This window comes from Tachysurus vachellii, chromosome 8 (assembly GCF_030014155.1).
Source record: "Tachysurus vachellii isolate PV-2020 chromosome 8, HZAU_Pvac_v1, whole genome shotgun sequence".
Lineage (NCBI taxonomy): Eukaryota > Metazoa > Chordata > Actinopteri > Siluriformes > Bagridae > Tachysurus > Tachysurus vachellii.
This window is the reverse complement of record NC_083467.1, coordinates 21439157-21454362: the sequence shown is the minus strand read 5'-3', so window position 1 is coordinate 21454362 and position 15206 is coordinate 21439157. Positions and strand designations below refer to the sequence as shown.

At 38.2% G+C, this 15206-nt stretch overlaps 1 protein-coding gene across 8 annotated transcripts in view; it reads left to right on the top strand.

The window, feature by feature from the left end:
- pcbp3 (poly(rC) binding protein 3) overlaps positions 1-15206 on the top strand; it is a 76108-nt gene that overhangs the window by 16361 nt on the left and 44541 nt on the right. For all 8 annotated transcript variants that reach the window (XM_060876894.1, XM_060876893.1, XM_060876890.1 and 5 more), the window contains exons 2-4: positions 10074-10152; positions 10240-10350; positions 11451-11582. The gene's annotated coding sequence lies outside the window, so the exon portion shown is untranslated. The remainder of the gene's footprint in view (positions 1-10073; positions 10153-10239; positions 10351-11450; positions 11583-15206) is intronic.

Below are 15206 nucleotides of genomic sequence, written 5' to 3'. Positions count from 1 at the left end.
TAGTGCATGTGTGATTGTGATCCCACCGCTCTTTGTGTTTGCGTTCCGGCCTGCTGAAAGCTCAGTTCCACTGTTGAACGCTCCCCAACGTCTTAAAAAGGATTTTCAAAGGTTTTAGTCACGAGCAGCCCAAACACACACACACACACACGCACACACACACACACACACACACACACACACATACACCTGCATTGCACCGATTGTGGCGACTGCTGCTTAGAAATTTTGCTTTCATCCCTGGTTTCTCTGTCTATGTTGCACAGAGTTAGCAGTAATATTTCAGGCTTTATTTATTTGCTTTTATATTTCGTCATTTCAGCATCAGTGACAGCCTTAGTTGCTCCTTTTTTTGTGGATCAGTTTGAATCAGCAAAACATTGTAGCCCATTTTCCCTCCATGAACACACTCGTCAGGCACTTAACGTTTTCTTCATGTTAATCGAACTGAATAGAGTGTGGGATAATGTTTAATAGATTAGGACCTACACTGCTGACAGATTCATTGACGATCACCGATGATGATTTCAGCATTCAGCTGGCTGTTGACTGTTCCGCAGCTTTATTACTGCAGCTTCTACCAAAAAGTTTTGTTCATTTTTGTTAATAGGGCATTCTTAGAATTCTGTGCATATAGCCTGTGCTGCACGGGCACTATACTACTACATTGTGTGTGTGTGTCTTTTGGCAGAGCTGCGTTTTTGTATATATAATATACACAGGTTTGTTTTCGTGTTAGAATAATTTGTCGTAATAAAAGATGACATTCAATTAAACTTATTAAAAATAAAATGGCGGGTTAAACAGCAGCAGGCAGCACATATTTAATCGATGTCTAATGCTGTATATAATATAATATATTATGACTTTAAGTACAACACCTGGCTATGGAACAATGAGCAAGTCAGATTTTAAATCTAGAAATAATTTACCAAAATAAACTCACAAGTCACAGACAAAATGGATCAAAGTGGACACTAGAATCATTTTCCTTCAGGTTTTATTTTGCACATGATGTTTAAATTCATTCATTTTCAGTAAGCACTTTATCCTGATTATGGATCTGGAGCCTATCCTAAAAACACTGGATGTGAGGTGGGAACACACACACACACACACACACACACACACACACACACAGTTTCACACCTTGGGACAATTTAGCTTATCTAATCCATCTACATGCATATATTTTAGTAGGGGTGAGGGAACATGCAGAACAAACCAGCTCCAATACCCTGGAGCTGTAAGGTAGCATTACCTACTTCTGTACCATCCTACAAAGAAGAAGAAAAAGAAGAAGAAGAAGCCATTATACAGCACCCGTAGAGCGGAGAGGGTTAAGGGCCTTGCTCAAGAGCCCAATGCTGGGGCTTCTCCTGTCAAGAACACAGAGCCTTAACCACTTGAGCCACTACTACTCCACTGCTGCTGTTGTTTTCATTTGCAACACAATATGCATGATTTCTGCTTAATGAACTAGCTAGAGGTTTTTGTTTAGTTTAGTTTAGTTTTGTTTTTAACAAATTCTTTTGAGAAAAGTTGTTGAATAAATAAATAACGTTATTTTGGCTATTTAATGCTTAGGCAGACATAAATAATTTTACAAAAGAGCGTATTTGTCATACAAGCACGAGTTTGCCCGTGCTATTTTTACCTTGAACATGCGATAAGCCCCACCTCCATTCACTGTCATGCACAAGCACAGTTTGTGGCTCTCTCCAGGAAGAGATATTACGGCAGGCAAACCGTTCAGAGTTAGCAAGACGGCTGCAAATTCCAGAAACAAAATGTCAGTACTGGTAAATATTTTGACTGCCCATCCTTGCCTGAAGACCCCAAGAGTATAACTGCTGATTCCTTTTCATCATGCTAGTAATCACACACGATATCTCAGGTGTAAACAAATCACTCCTGTCACTTTGCCATTGCCAGGACCTCGGTACTGTAGAAAGGATTGTGTATTTCTATTTATCCTCCATGCAAAACCTGTATCTTTCCTCCATGAAAACAAACATGTAAGGTGTATAAAGAATGACAAGTAGATGATACTTTTCAGACAATAGTTGTTACTGTAGTAATTCATTGGCTCGGTAGAAATGGATAAAATAACAGCCTTCTGATTTGAAGCACAAATTTTAAAGCCCTGCCATTTATTATTAATATTGACAATATAAATAGTTTAGGTCCTATTAATGTTTCATGGCTGCAAGGCAAATGATTTGAGTGATTGCTGCTGAACCAAACGACAGCGCCTTGGGTCTAACACACTGCTGGTAATAATTATAAATAAATATGCAGAATATTATATACATGTTTGCATTTACCAACCGTACGTACGTACAGTCTTTGGTTGGCATCTTGGCCGTGGTGTCAGCCTGGAATATTATTAACTAAAAAAAACGAGAGATTTATGAGGGATGAGTGTTTATATCTGCTCTCCAATAAGAGATAACAGGAGATGTTCTCCAACATTGAACAGAACTACAAGCGGATAAACAGTACACCTCATATTGTGCTCTTTCTCACATGAACAATCTGCAGTAATTAAATACTAGTAGCATCAGTTTATTGATGTGCATAATGTGTAGGCAAGTATATTGCTGTAAAAAGCTTCTCGTTGCATTTTCCAATGATTTTCCTTTTCACAAGGAGAAACGTACAGGGCCAGAGCACAACATCAGCATATTTAGCATACTGGAGTTGAGAAGATGGTGAAAGGTGCAGTATTGTAGGACAGGACTGTAGTGTTAGTTTCGCCTCAATTCCTACAACCTCCAGATGCTTCTATCTTCATATTAAACCATATTCGGTTAGAGATGCTAGGGACTTTAACTGAAGAATCCAGAAATATTCAACCTAAACATTTTCCTGTATTGAGAAATAAAAAAACAAGTTTAATTCTGCTTCTAATTGACATCAAGGGCTTCGAAGTGCACTTTCGGTAATCTTAAAATCTGAATAGCTCATCCTTTAAGAGACCAGACCTCAGCACAGCTAAAGTAAGACATTTCTCTCATCCTAAAGCGTTTATTGTCAGTGTAATGGTTGTTGAGTTTCCGTTATTATAGTTACATTACTGAAACTGCCCTTGGATTTGGATTGTGAACAAATTGCTTGTAAACTCTTTTGTCCTCAGTACAGATGAAACGACACAATGATTCTTATAGATATCAGATTATTCCTTTTTGGTTTCCTCTGAGAGCAAACCATGTTAGTCAGGTGGTGGTTACCTGGACTGTGTTGAATAAATCTCACTGTTTAACATTGTTGATAGACAAGATTTGACATCAGGGGGAAATTTTGTCTAAAGGCTTTAAAAAATGATCAGTTTGTTTTGCTGTTTTGATGGACTGCTCTTACATAACCTAAAATTAAGAGCGGGTATACTTGTCTTTCATAATTTAATGAATTGGCAATATAATATATAATATAGTGATACATTTAGTCATTATATTTTTCATGGTGCATCTGAAGGAACACTGACTGTCATTTACAGTTATACATTATTACTTCTTAATTCATTATTACTTCTCTTATTACTTCATTATTACTTCTCTTACTACTTAAGCTTTTTTTAAAGGTGCCACCGAAGAAAAATTCTCCCGTAGTGAGGGTGTTGTCGCAATTCCGAAGCCACAACCTTCTATGGGCCAAGTCCAAGGCATTAAAATTGACAATGCTCTGTTGGTGGGATTACATACTCTCTTACTTGTCAAGCACAGTGACAGCAGCCAGTTAAGAGCATCTGTGAACCCGTACCCTAGTTCCTCAGCACCTCTCCTCAGTACCATGGTATATTGTGTATGTACTGTATTTAGATAATCTGCCTGGTGTGGTAAGTTCTCACATACTGTACCATTCCACTGCTGCGCCCCCCCACTGGCGTCCGGTAGCTGCACATATCAGATTCAAAACACTGCTGCTTGCCTACAAAGCCGAAAGTGCTGGTAGCTCTGTCTTACCTCAAAGCTCTTGTCACTCCTCACACTGCACCCTCAGAGCTACCAGCACTGCTCGGCTGGTCCCACTATCTCTCAGAGTAAGATCTAGGCATACGGAAAAACTCTTTTCTGTTTTGGCGCTGAGATGGTATCATAAGTCTGTAACATAGTGGCCTAATGGTTAGAGAGTTTGACTCCTAACCCTAAGGTTGTGGGTTCGAGTCTCGGGCCGGCAATACCACGACTGAGGTGCCCTTGCCCGACTGAGGTCCCCCCCCAACTGCTCCCCGGGTGCCGCAGCATAAATGGTTGCCCACTGCTCCGGGTGTGTGTTCAAGGTGTGTGTGTTCACTGCTGTGTGTGCACTTTGGATGGGTTAAATGCAGAGAATGAATTCTGAGTATGGGTCACCATACTTAGCTGTATGTCACGTCACTTTCACTTTCACTAGTGAACCAGTGTTTATGTATTCATTGATAGAGATTTCAAAGCGCCTTGGGACGTTTCTTTGGATAAGGGCGTCAGCCATATGTTTAAATATATTTGGATATATTTTGTATCATGAAAATGTCCATATCAAAATGTTTTTAAAGCTGAAGAAAAATTCATTGTTTAGTTCGTACTGTACTCTCTCTCTCTCTCTCTCTCTCTCTCTCTCTCTATTATGCATTGATGCACACAACATCATAGCTTCGGTACTCCATTTGGACATTAATAAAAGCACTTTATTCTCATCCTCGCTTAAAACAAATTGTTTTATGGTAAGTGAAATACAGATCCTATATCTAGAACCTCCATCTCACTGTCTCTTCATGACCTGGCTATCTGATCAGGGTTCAGGTCAGAGTGTATGTAGGCTATACTCTTAAAGCCAGAGAAACCTAGCGAGAAGTATTAGCTTTTATATATCATTAAACATTTATAAGAGGAAAGATATGTGCCGAGTCTCCTTCTGCTGAACTTCACATTGTGTCCGGATAGATCTTTACTAGTTTGTCTCACTCGTGTAGCCTCATGTCAAATGAGACATCATGTCTGTGGCTGTTGAACACTCCAGCTCTCTGTACACATTGTCTGACAGGTTGAGAACTGAGGAACACACACTATGTGTTTGCTCGAAACATTTCATCAGAGGATTTTGGGAGAAATGGGGGATGTGGTAGCCTAGTGGTTAAGGTGTTAGACTTAAGGTGTTAGTAGGTTGCTGGCTCGACTCTCCGACTCACAAAGCTGTCACTGTCCCTTATAATGGCCCTTAACCCTAAATTGCTCAGTTTAAAAAAAAAAAAGATAAAACTATACTATAAGTCGCTCTTGATAAGGGTGCCGGCTAATTGCTGTTAATGGAATGCAGTATTCCGTTTTGAATTGAATTGTATTGTCATTAAGGAGTGTGTTTTACAGATTTGATGGATGTATACTGTCACTCTCACACTGATTTCTTAATGTCAGCACTTGACAATGCGGACTGTCTCTATGTTTTACAGATTTACAAGCACGTACTAGTTAATTCTGATTGTTTGTGCTCTGTATAGATTTGTGGTTTTCTGTCTATAACACAAACACCTACAGTGTGTCGTGCCCAGGGTTTTTATAAGGCCATAGGAGAGCCCACTAAATGTTGGCTGTATACTGTATTTCAATTCAACAGAGAAATAAATGGAAGAAAAACACCACAAAATTCATGAATATAATTAATAAAAAATCATTGAGTCTTTCTAGATCCCATGATGTATAGAGTGGTTTTAAAGAGGCTTTGAATACAGGATTAGCACGTTCACTTCCTTCGGATACGTTCATACTGCTGCATTTACAGCCACAAACATCAAGCAAACAAAGGAACTTGAAATCAAACAACTGACCCGGTGCACCGATGCAAGCAGCTCTGTGATATTTGCTCCATTTTCAGGCAGAGGATGGTTTCAGCACAGCAGCTTTGGTGTTTGTGTATGAAATCAACCCTCAGAAGATGGTGTCTGAAAGGAGCTTTTTTTTGTTTTGTTTTTATTCATTTGCAGCCAGCTTTAGGACTGGCACTTTGTATAAGAAAGGATTGTGTTTGTAGTCCATCTAATCTCTTCCAAAACAAATGTACTGAATTAGTGTAATGGCTCTTAAGCTGCTCTATAGTACATACGGATGAATGAATTTGGCTAAAAAGACAGAGCTACAGATCTTCAGTGGTCATTAAATCATCATAAGCTTGATATGGTGATCATACATAGAGTAGGTTTTCTGCCTCTGAGCCTCGGGGTTTAGTTCTGAACCTGAAATCGGGTTATCGTCTGAGTTTTGGGTATGCGTGGGTTTCCTTCTATCTCCCAAAAAAAAACATACTGGTATTTGGATTAGCTAGTAGTTGTTAATGAGTGTGTGAGTGTGTGTGCATTGATTTGCATCCTGTCCATTGTTTATTCACATCTTGCTCCCAATGTTTCTGCGTCCAGCTCTACCCTGGCCAGGATAAAACACTTACTGCAGATAAGCTATAGATATGATTTGTTAGGTCTGGCATGAATGGAACAGTAAATACCGCTCAGCTATTTGATTTGAATTTGCATTGCATTTGAGGTGTCCACTCTTGTTGCCATGTGCCATGCCTCTGACATTTTTTGTTGGCTGCGTTATAAAGAACCAGTGTTGCCAGGTTGAACTATAATCCACTATATATATTTTTTTTTAAACTAGAATTGAAAATGATTTTGGTCTGACCTTGGCAGATATGTTTTAAAGTCAAATACAGTCACATTTTAGACTAAGTGTGTTTTATGATTTGGTTTTTGAACCTAATTTATAGGAAAGGCAGACATAGTGGATAGCCTGATTTCCATTATATTGTCATATTATTTCTATTATCTATTATTTCATGTAAGAGAGACTTAGAAAGTAAGAATTTCATTGTATGGTCTAATTGTATGTGCTTTTACTGTGCACCTGACAATAAAACTCTTGAATCTTAGAAAAAGCTGAATTAGACATGCAAGTATATTAAAATATACTGAAGTGACGTGACAAACAGCTAAGTACGGTGACCCAAACTCAGAATTCGTTCTCTGCATTTAACCCATCCAAAGTGCACACACACAGCAGTGAAGACACACACACCGTGAACACACACCCGGAGCAGTGGGCAGCCATTTATGCTGCGGCGCCCAGGGAGCAGTTGGCGTTCGGTGCCTTGCTCAAAGGCACCTCAGTCGTGGTATTGCCGGCCCGAGATTCGAACGCACAACCTTAGGGTTAGGAGTCAAACTCTCTAACCATTAGGCCACAACTTCCCCATATATATTTTTATTTATTTATTTTTTTTTTCCCCATTTTTTTTTGAAAACCACATTACCAAATAAATGCATAGATTCTTAACTTGCTAATATTCACCGCAGGAAACCCACTTGATCTATTCATAAGCATGTTATTATAGCAGTTATTCAGGATCATTGGTCCCCAGAGTTCAGGATACTGTCTGATTTCTGGAGTTACTCTATAGTTTTTGCCAATAGAGGGCAGTCTGTCCTCATTTTACAGGCAACAGTGCTTATCCCTGGACTCTTCTTCACAACATCTCTGTCTTTGCTTTGCTCTGTATACAGTAAAGATTTATAATCATACTATTCTGTGTCACCTAGAAGATCTGTGATTTGTACCAAGTCTGGTTCCTCATGTTGGCTTGGTGAGCTTTTTCTTGCCAATGTGCTTCTGGATTTCTGTAAATATCTTGTTAAAAGTGTTATACAAACAAAATACTACTGAGAAAATTTTGGGGAAAGAGAAGTCTTTAAAAAAAATGTTCTGCAAATTCTACAAACTTGGCTCAATATATATGTCTTTACAGAATTCTACAAAAATTCTATAAAACCTATTTACATGTATATGTACGTTTTAATATATAGCATTCTGAAATAAAAATAGAAATAAAAACAGGTCAGAGTTATAAACATGCCATAAAGCTAAAACCAATTTATGTTTGTGTCCATGTTATAATAGTGTACAATTATTATTCCCGTAATTACTCAGTTAAGAGGTAAAATGTAGGTGTTCAGACTTTGTTTAAAGACAGACAGAAAGTAAATCAACTCTCCAGAGGTTCAGTCTGCTATCTACTGTACATGCAAGAACAGACAGGACTCTTGGTGCGTGTCTGCCTTGTATTTTGACGGATGGTGGGTCAAGCTGAACCATGTTAGATGCGGAAGTGATACAGAGCAGAGTGTGATGAATGAATTTTATTACTACTCTTTTTTTTCTACACAAGCATCAGTGTTTTCAATCTGACACAGGCAGCTATAGGATACCCATAGAGTGAACTCTGCAATAAGAGCTTGGATAGGTGGAAAACAAGCGGTGAGACTGCAGTCCGGACCGGTTCCTGAGGTCTGATGGCTCACACAGGACTTGCCAGGAAGAAATATGAATCAATTGATTAAACACTGTTTGCTCTGTCATCAGAAAATCTTACTCCAGTATTTACTGCATCCACCATTTTGATTCCATTTTGCGTATTTCTATTTATTTCTTCTTCTTCAAAAAAAAAAAAAATTAAGAACCAGATTTACGCCTAATATTTTCTAGATGTAGACGATATCTAAATTTAGCTCACTGTATGAAATTCTCTGTTTAAAAATAGCAGGATTACATGGCAGTGTGCTGTCAGAGGCAGGACTGAGGTGTCATTTCTCACACAGCTGATAGTGTTCACTCATTACTGCTGTCTGACTGAATCTTACTCTTTTCTATATTTTATGGAACCATCCTTTTGGATAGGACAGGCGTTTTTCAGGTTTTCAGGTATATCTGACTTCAATACCTGATCTAAGAGGAGACTATGGTGCGCCATGAATTCTCTCAAAAGACACTGCAGTGTAGAATAACATTTAAATAATTTAAACAGAAATAAGAAAGAAGGGAATTCTTCTATTGTTGAGACATTATAAGAAATTTATTTATTTATTTTTTAGGATCTGTTTTCTCTTGGATGTTGTAGCCTAGTGGTTAAGGTGTTGGACCAATCAGAAGGTTGTGAGTTCAGATCTCAGTTCCACCAAGCTGCTACTATTGGACCCTTAACCCTCCAGCATTTAGTCTTTTTATCTAGCCTTCACTACTTAGGAGGAGGAGGAGGAGGAGGAGTCATTCTTCCTTATCATCGGGTTGTTCGTCCATCTTATTGTGAAATTTCAAGAATGAGTCCTTGAATGTTTGTAGGATTTATATGGAATTATCACTGTAACAAGCTCAAGGTCGCAGCAAGGTCAAATATCTGGAATACGTTTTGTTTAATTTCTTTAATCATTCATCATATTTGAAATATATTTTAAGGTTATTTCTGTCATTCAAATCAATAACAAGAAGGACGATCCTTGTTGGTTGTAGCAATTTTTTTCCCCGCAACCTAATTTTAATCTATTGCATCTGTAGTATAAGTGCAATTACAATGATTTTAAGTTCACTTATAATAAAGGTCTAATGGAAAGTTACTGACATCTATCATTAAACATGATTTAAATCAGTATAATGCATCCTTTTGGAGGTAAAACTACATTTTTAGATGAAACAGTTTCTGCTTAATTTGTGGGAAACTCTTTGGGAAAATGTATAAACCTTTAAGTGTATTGTTGTAGTGTTCGGTTGATTAGTAAGACTCTTAGTATCATTCTCATCCGAATACATTTACTGATAAAGCATGAATGTTTTTTGCTTTTTAAAACATTTTTTTTTACTATTTTTTCCCTTCCTTCACACAGGGTCAAAATAATTGTCTATATTATACAGAGATGCTAGAGGGGAGAAAACTGTCAGTCAGAATTACAGCTCAAATTCTACCATCAAATATGAATGAAGTCTAATGAAACAAATGGATCTTTTGTGCATATTCTGTTCGGTATTATATTTGCTGACGGTTTAAATAAAAATCCTCTCTGACACCTAAACAGTCATTTAACAAAGCACTTGCGTTTGTGTTGTACTTCCTGATTTGTGTTGTACTTCCTGATTTGTGTTATACTTCCTGATTGATAATGATTACGGTTCATTTACAATACAAACACTTTATTTTTTAATATAAACACAAGTTTTATATTTACAGATGCAATGATGTACTTGTTGACATTGTGATTTTTCTTTAATTTACAGAACTTCCTATTGAGAAGAAGGAAAAGAAGGAATCCATTGTTTATATCTACAAATCCCTTTAAAAGAAAACAAGGCTTAGGTACTATGTCAATTCTATCAGTTATAAACACTGTAAACGAATCCTCTCTTCTGTTCACACTTACACCATCTCTTTTTTTCCCCACAGGTAGAACTGTACTGAACAGACTGATTTGTCCTCAGGCTTCTGGAAGTGTGACAGCACCTGGTCACATGACCTGGAAGAGAAAAGCCAGGAGACCTTTTGGATCGCTCTCTGGTTAGACTGTAATTTATATTTATTTATTTGTTTGACTCATGGAGCTGTGTTTCTGTGTGTGTGTGTGTGTGTGTGTGTGTGTGTGTGTGTGTGTGTGTGTGTGGAGGGGGGGGGGGGGGATAGGGGGGCGTAGGGCTTTGCGTCAAATACAGTATATGTTTAATATTCATTCACACCGAAACCACAAAACGTACAGTTTGTCTTTTCATGTAATTTTTTACTGTCACTGGATGATGTGTCCTTTGTCCTTTGTCTTTTCTCCTTTTAGTGGCCTTTAAAGACATTTAGTGGGAAAAGGGATGAAAGGGTAAAGAATCAAACTTGTTTGCATATATAAATGTGTCAGTGAAGCAGACTGACAAATAGCAGTGTAGGGGTTGTTTCACTCTATAGGAAAAATCAGCATTAATCATATATATCAGGAAATTAAATTAAAATTCATTCATTCATCGTTGGATCTTTAAACCCAAATGTATAAAGCATAAACAAAATAATTGGCCATGCTGAAATGAATAAAACGTTATGCATTTAATGAAAATAAATAAATAAATAAATAAATAGATAAATAAATAAATAAATAAACTTGCATGCATTCTACATGGGTACATTGTCATGCAGTTTTAGATTTCTTAATAAACTTTATACAGTTTAATAAACTTCATACACTTCATACAGAACATTACTTATTAAAATGGATGTTTTCCATAAGGATACTTTAAACTAAAGAAGAATACTGACGCACTAATGCATCGTGTATATAAGAAATGTGGAGTGTCAATTCTCTCAGTTCTTTTTTTTATATTCTTTTTCAACATGATGGTCTTCCTAATTAATTAGAGACATAAGCTTGTGCAAATACCTTTTTACTACATCTGTGGAGATGTTCCTAATGAGGCAAGCCACCTAAGCGTATGATAAGCACATCGGCATCCATATGGTTCCTGTGTGTGTTCACGCATGCTGTTGGGTCACGAAGTCCCTTTGGCTGCAGTGAGGCCCTGGCATGGCTAGTTTGCTGCGTATGGTGGCCGAGCATAACTAAAAAGCTAGGAATGATCTATGCGTCACTGCTAGTGAGATTTGTATGATTTTATTTGCAGAATGGGCCGGTTGTCAACCTGGAAAGAAGTCTAAAGGCTGATGCGCTGATCCACACTGCGACACAGCTGTGCTCTCTGTCGGCCCGATCGGACCATTTATGACCTGACAGCCCCGACCCTGCACTTACTCTGGTGAGTTTTTTTTTATTCCTCTTCCTGTTTCTGTTCTTCCTGCTGCTCTTTTTGTCTCAGAACCCTGCATGATGCTCTGCTAATCTGGCATCATGCCTGAGGTTCACCATCTGCTGGGATCTGTAATGTTTTCATGCTGGAGTTCCTCACTCCTCATCCTTCGGGCCATAGAACTACACAATTGATGTGTTTATTTTGTAGAAAGATTGGTTATCGATGTCTTAAATTCAGGAACTGTAGGAATATTTGCATACTCCACCACTCCTGACACGTATACCTGTAATATTACTGTAGCTTTCATTTGCACGGTAAAAGAGAAACCGATTAAGTTCAGTCTCATTTTTTTAAACAACAAGCTACACTGAACAATATTGTGGCCGAGTGTCTTTGTGAAGTTTTATTAATGACCTGATTGTCATCTCCGTCCTTCACCCAAGACTTCGACTATCTAAAATGTGATGTATGACATGACTGAGAATATAAATGAGAAAATCTGCAGTGCTGCTAATGACAGATCTGGTGTCAGTCCAGATCCATGGGTCCAGTCTTATCCTGTGTTGGTGCAGGTTTTGGAATCACCTGTGAATAACTTTTGTGCTTTTGTTTACTATGATCCATGAATAACATCCTGGCAGATTGTCTGCTTTTCCAACTGAAAACAAAACACATTATGATATAAAATACAATCATTAGGGTGCATAACACTGATGTAGCCAGCAGGCGGGGTGAGAAATTGTGTGAATCATGACATCATGTGTACAGTTACACTGATAAATATGATGTTCTCAAACATTCTGAGTGGATGCCAGACAGGAGCAGTGGTGATATTCAGACTTTTCATTTGAAATATTTAAGGCTCGATCTACAGCCATCCGAACCTACTGGATTAATTCTGTAAGCCAAGGGAAACTTCTGTGGGCAAAGTGAAAAAAATTATTTTCCAAAAGGCATTTCTTATAAAAAAGATAAAATAATATGCTAGTTGAATGAGGAAATGACATCTTCATGATACCATATGATACCATATGTACTAGAGTGTTGAAAGCTAAACTGGGGAAAATGGTGGATTGATGAATCTTTTTTCGCAGCATCGTTGCTGGTAGTTGATTAAATTTTATAACATAATCTGGAATATTTTGATGTGAAGGATAGATAGTTAGTTAGATAGATAGATAGATAGATAGATAGATAGATAGATAGATAGATAGATAGATAGATAGATAGATAGATAGATAGATAGATAGATAGATAGATAGATAGATTCTGATGTGCTTTTCGGTATGTTAATCATTTACAAATGCATTTACTTCCATTCCATTACTACCATACTTTAATTTAGGGTGCAAAAATGAACTTTCCCCAGTCTCCCAGTCCCGCAAGATTTCCTTTCTCTCCCCATGCTGATGCTGCAGCACATTACTTCCCCATCACCATGCGGCGTCTGTCACCTCTGAGGGAACTCTCAAGGGAGCTGTTGTCCTTTGTCATTGTGAGTGCCTTCGCCACATTGGCAGCTTTCACTGAAGGGTAATCCAGACATAAACTGCAGAATGGGCGTTAAAAATAGCTCGTACGAAGCCATTGGCATTTTCTCCACACGTTGGATCATGAAAAGTTGAGAAGGTCACACAGATCACGTTTGGTCTCCTTTCACACTCAAAAAAAAAAAGTATTCATTTAAGTCTGAGGTTAGTCAAAAATTCAAAGCAGTTGAGAGATTATTAAATACAGTCAGAAGAAGTCAAGAAGTGAGAAGTCAAGTTTTTCAAATGGCTTTTGAGCTGTTTGCTAAAGTTTATGGCATTTTAAGACCAAAGGACAAGTCAATACACTGAGAAAGCTTTTCACCCTCAAAATTCCACTAGTTCATTGACTTTCTAGGTGGATCATTTAAGTGACCTACTAAATGTGTGGTTTATATCTTCATTGTTATGTTCATTTACTCTTTTAGGCCACCCTCACTGAAATAAACACTCACCTAAGAGTCCAAAGAAGTCAGACAGAAAATGCTGATGAGACATTTTATGGATAACATATGTTGTCAAATTAGCATAAAATTAGCATATACTGAAAAAACTACACAAATACAATGAAAGGAGGTAAATAATCTAATATACTGTACTATTTTACAGTACAAGACACCCTGAGATTGTAACAGTGAGGAAAAGACATGAGGCAGAGATGGAGGTAGCAGAGATGAGGATGTTGAGGTTCTCTTTAGGAGTGACGAGGATGAGGAACGAGCACATCAGAGGGACAGCTCAGGTTGGCTGTTTTGGGGACATAAGAGAGGATAGATTGAGATGGTTTGGACATGTACAAGGAGGGAGATGGTTATATTGGTAGAAGGATGTTGGAGATGGAGCTGCAGCTAAGAGGTCAAGAGGAAGGCCAAAGAGGAGATATATGGATGTGTTAAATGAGGACATGAAGGTAACTGGTGTGACAGTAGAGGATGTAGAGGATAGAATTAGGTGGAAACTGATAATTCGCTGTAACAACCCCTAACGGGAAAAGACGAAAGTTGGAGAAGACTCTTTTATAGTATATTGAGGCTCATAGTTCGGAGTAATTAAAACTAACTTGTATCCACTTTTACTAATTCAAAAATAGTTGATCAGCACTAAACTCTTATACAGTTTGGTTTGATATCAACAGAAACCAGAAATCTTGTGAAATAATTCTCAGGGGATTTGGAAAAGGGTGAACATTTCACTCACTCACTCACTCACTCATTTTCTACCGCTTATCTGAACTACCTCGGGTCACGGGGAGCCTGTGCCTCAGGCGTCATCAGGCATCAAGGCAGGATACACCCTGGACGGAGTGCCAACCCATCGCAGTGCACACACACTCTCAGTCACTCACGCAATCACACACTACGGAACAATTTTCTATAGATGCCAATCAACCTACCATGCATGTCTTTGGAGGAGGAAACCGGAGTACCCGGAGGAAACCCCCGAGGCACGGGGAGAACATGCAAACTCCACACACACAAGGCGGAGGCGGGAATCAAACCCCCAACCCTGGAGGTGTGAGGCGAACGTGCTAACCACTAAGCCACCGTGCCCCCCCAACATTTCATAAAGTTGTTATTTATTTCTTAATGTATTAAATTCTATTTATTTACAGGTAGTGTTACCTACCATATTTCAGTTCAAAAGTAATCCTCTGTCCCTTTAACTGCAAATGGCTCTGTATTGTTCCCGTGGTCTTTTCATTTGCTACCTAAAATCACAAATGCACTAAAGAGTGATTGGGTTGAAGAGATTTTGAGCACACACAGATGTTTGTAAGGACTGCAGGAGACTCTTTGCTGAGTGATTAGTGACTCATCGGGCGATTTTATTATAGTTGCTGATTTAGTTGTTTTCTGCCAGCAACCTGCTCTGTTTTTAAAGGTGTCAACAAAATGCTTAAACAGCATACCCATGCACACTCAGTGCCTTTCTATTCTAGGGTTTTTTAACCAGGAGACATGGCAGACATATTTGTCATTTTGCAAACAACAATTAGCCGAATATTGGCTTGTATGCATTTATATCACTCACACCTCAATACATTACATTTCCAAATACTGGAGTGGAAAGGACAATATTATGGAATTGTCATGAAAGTTGT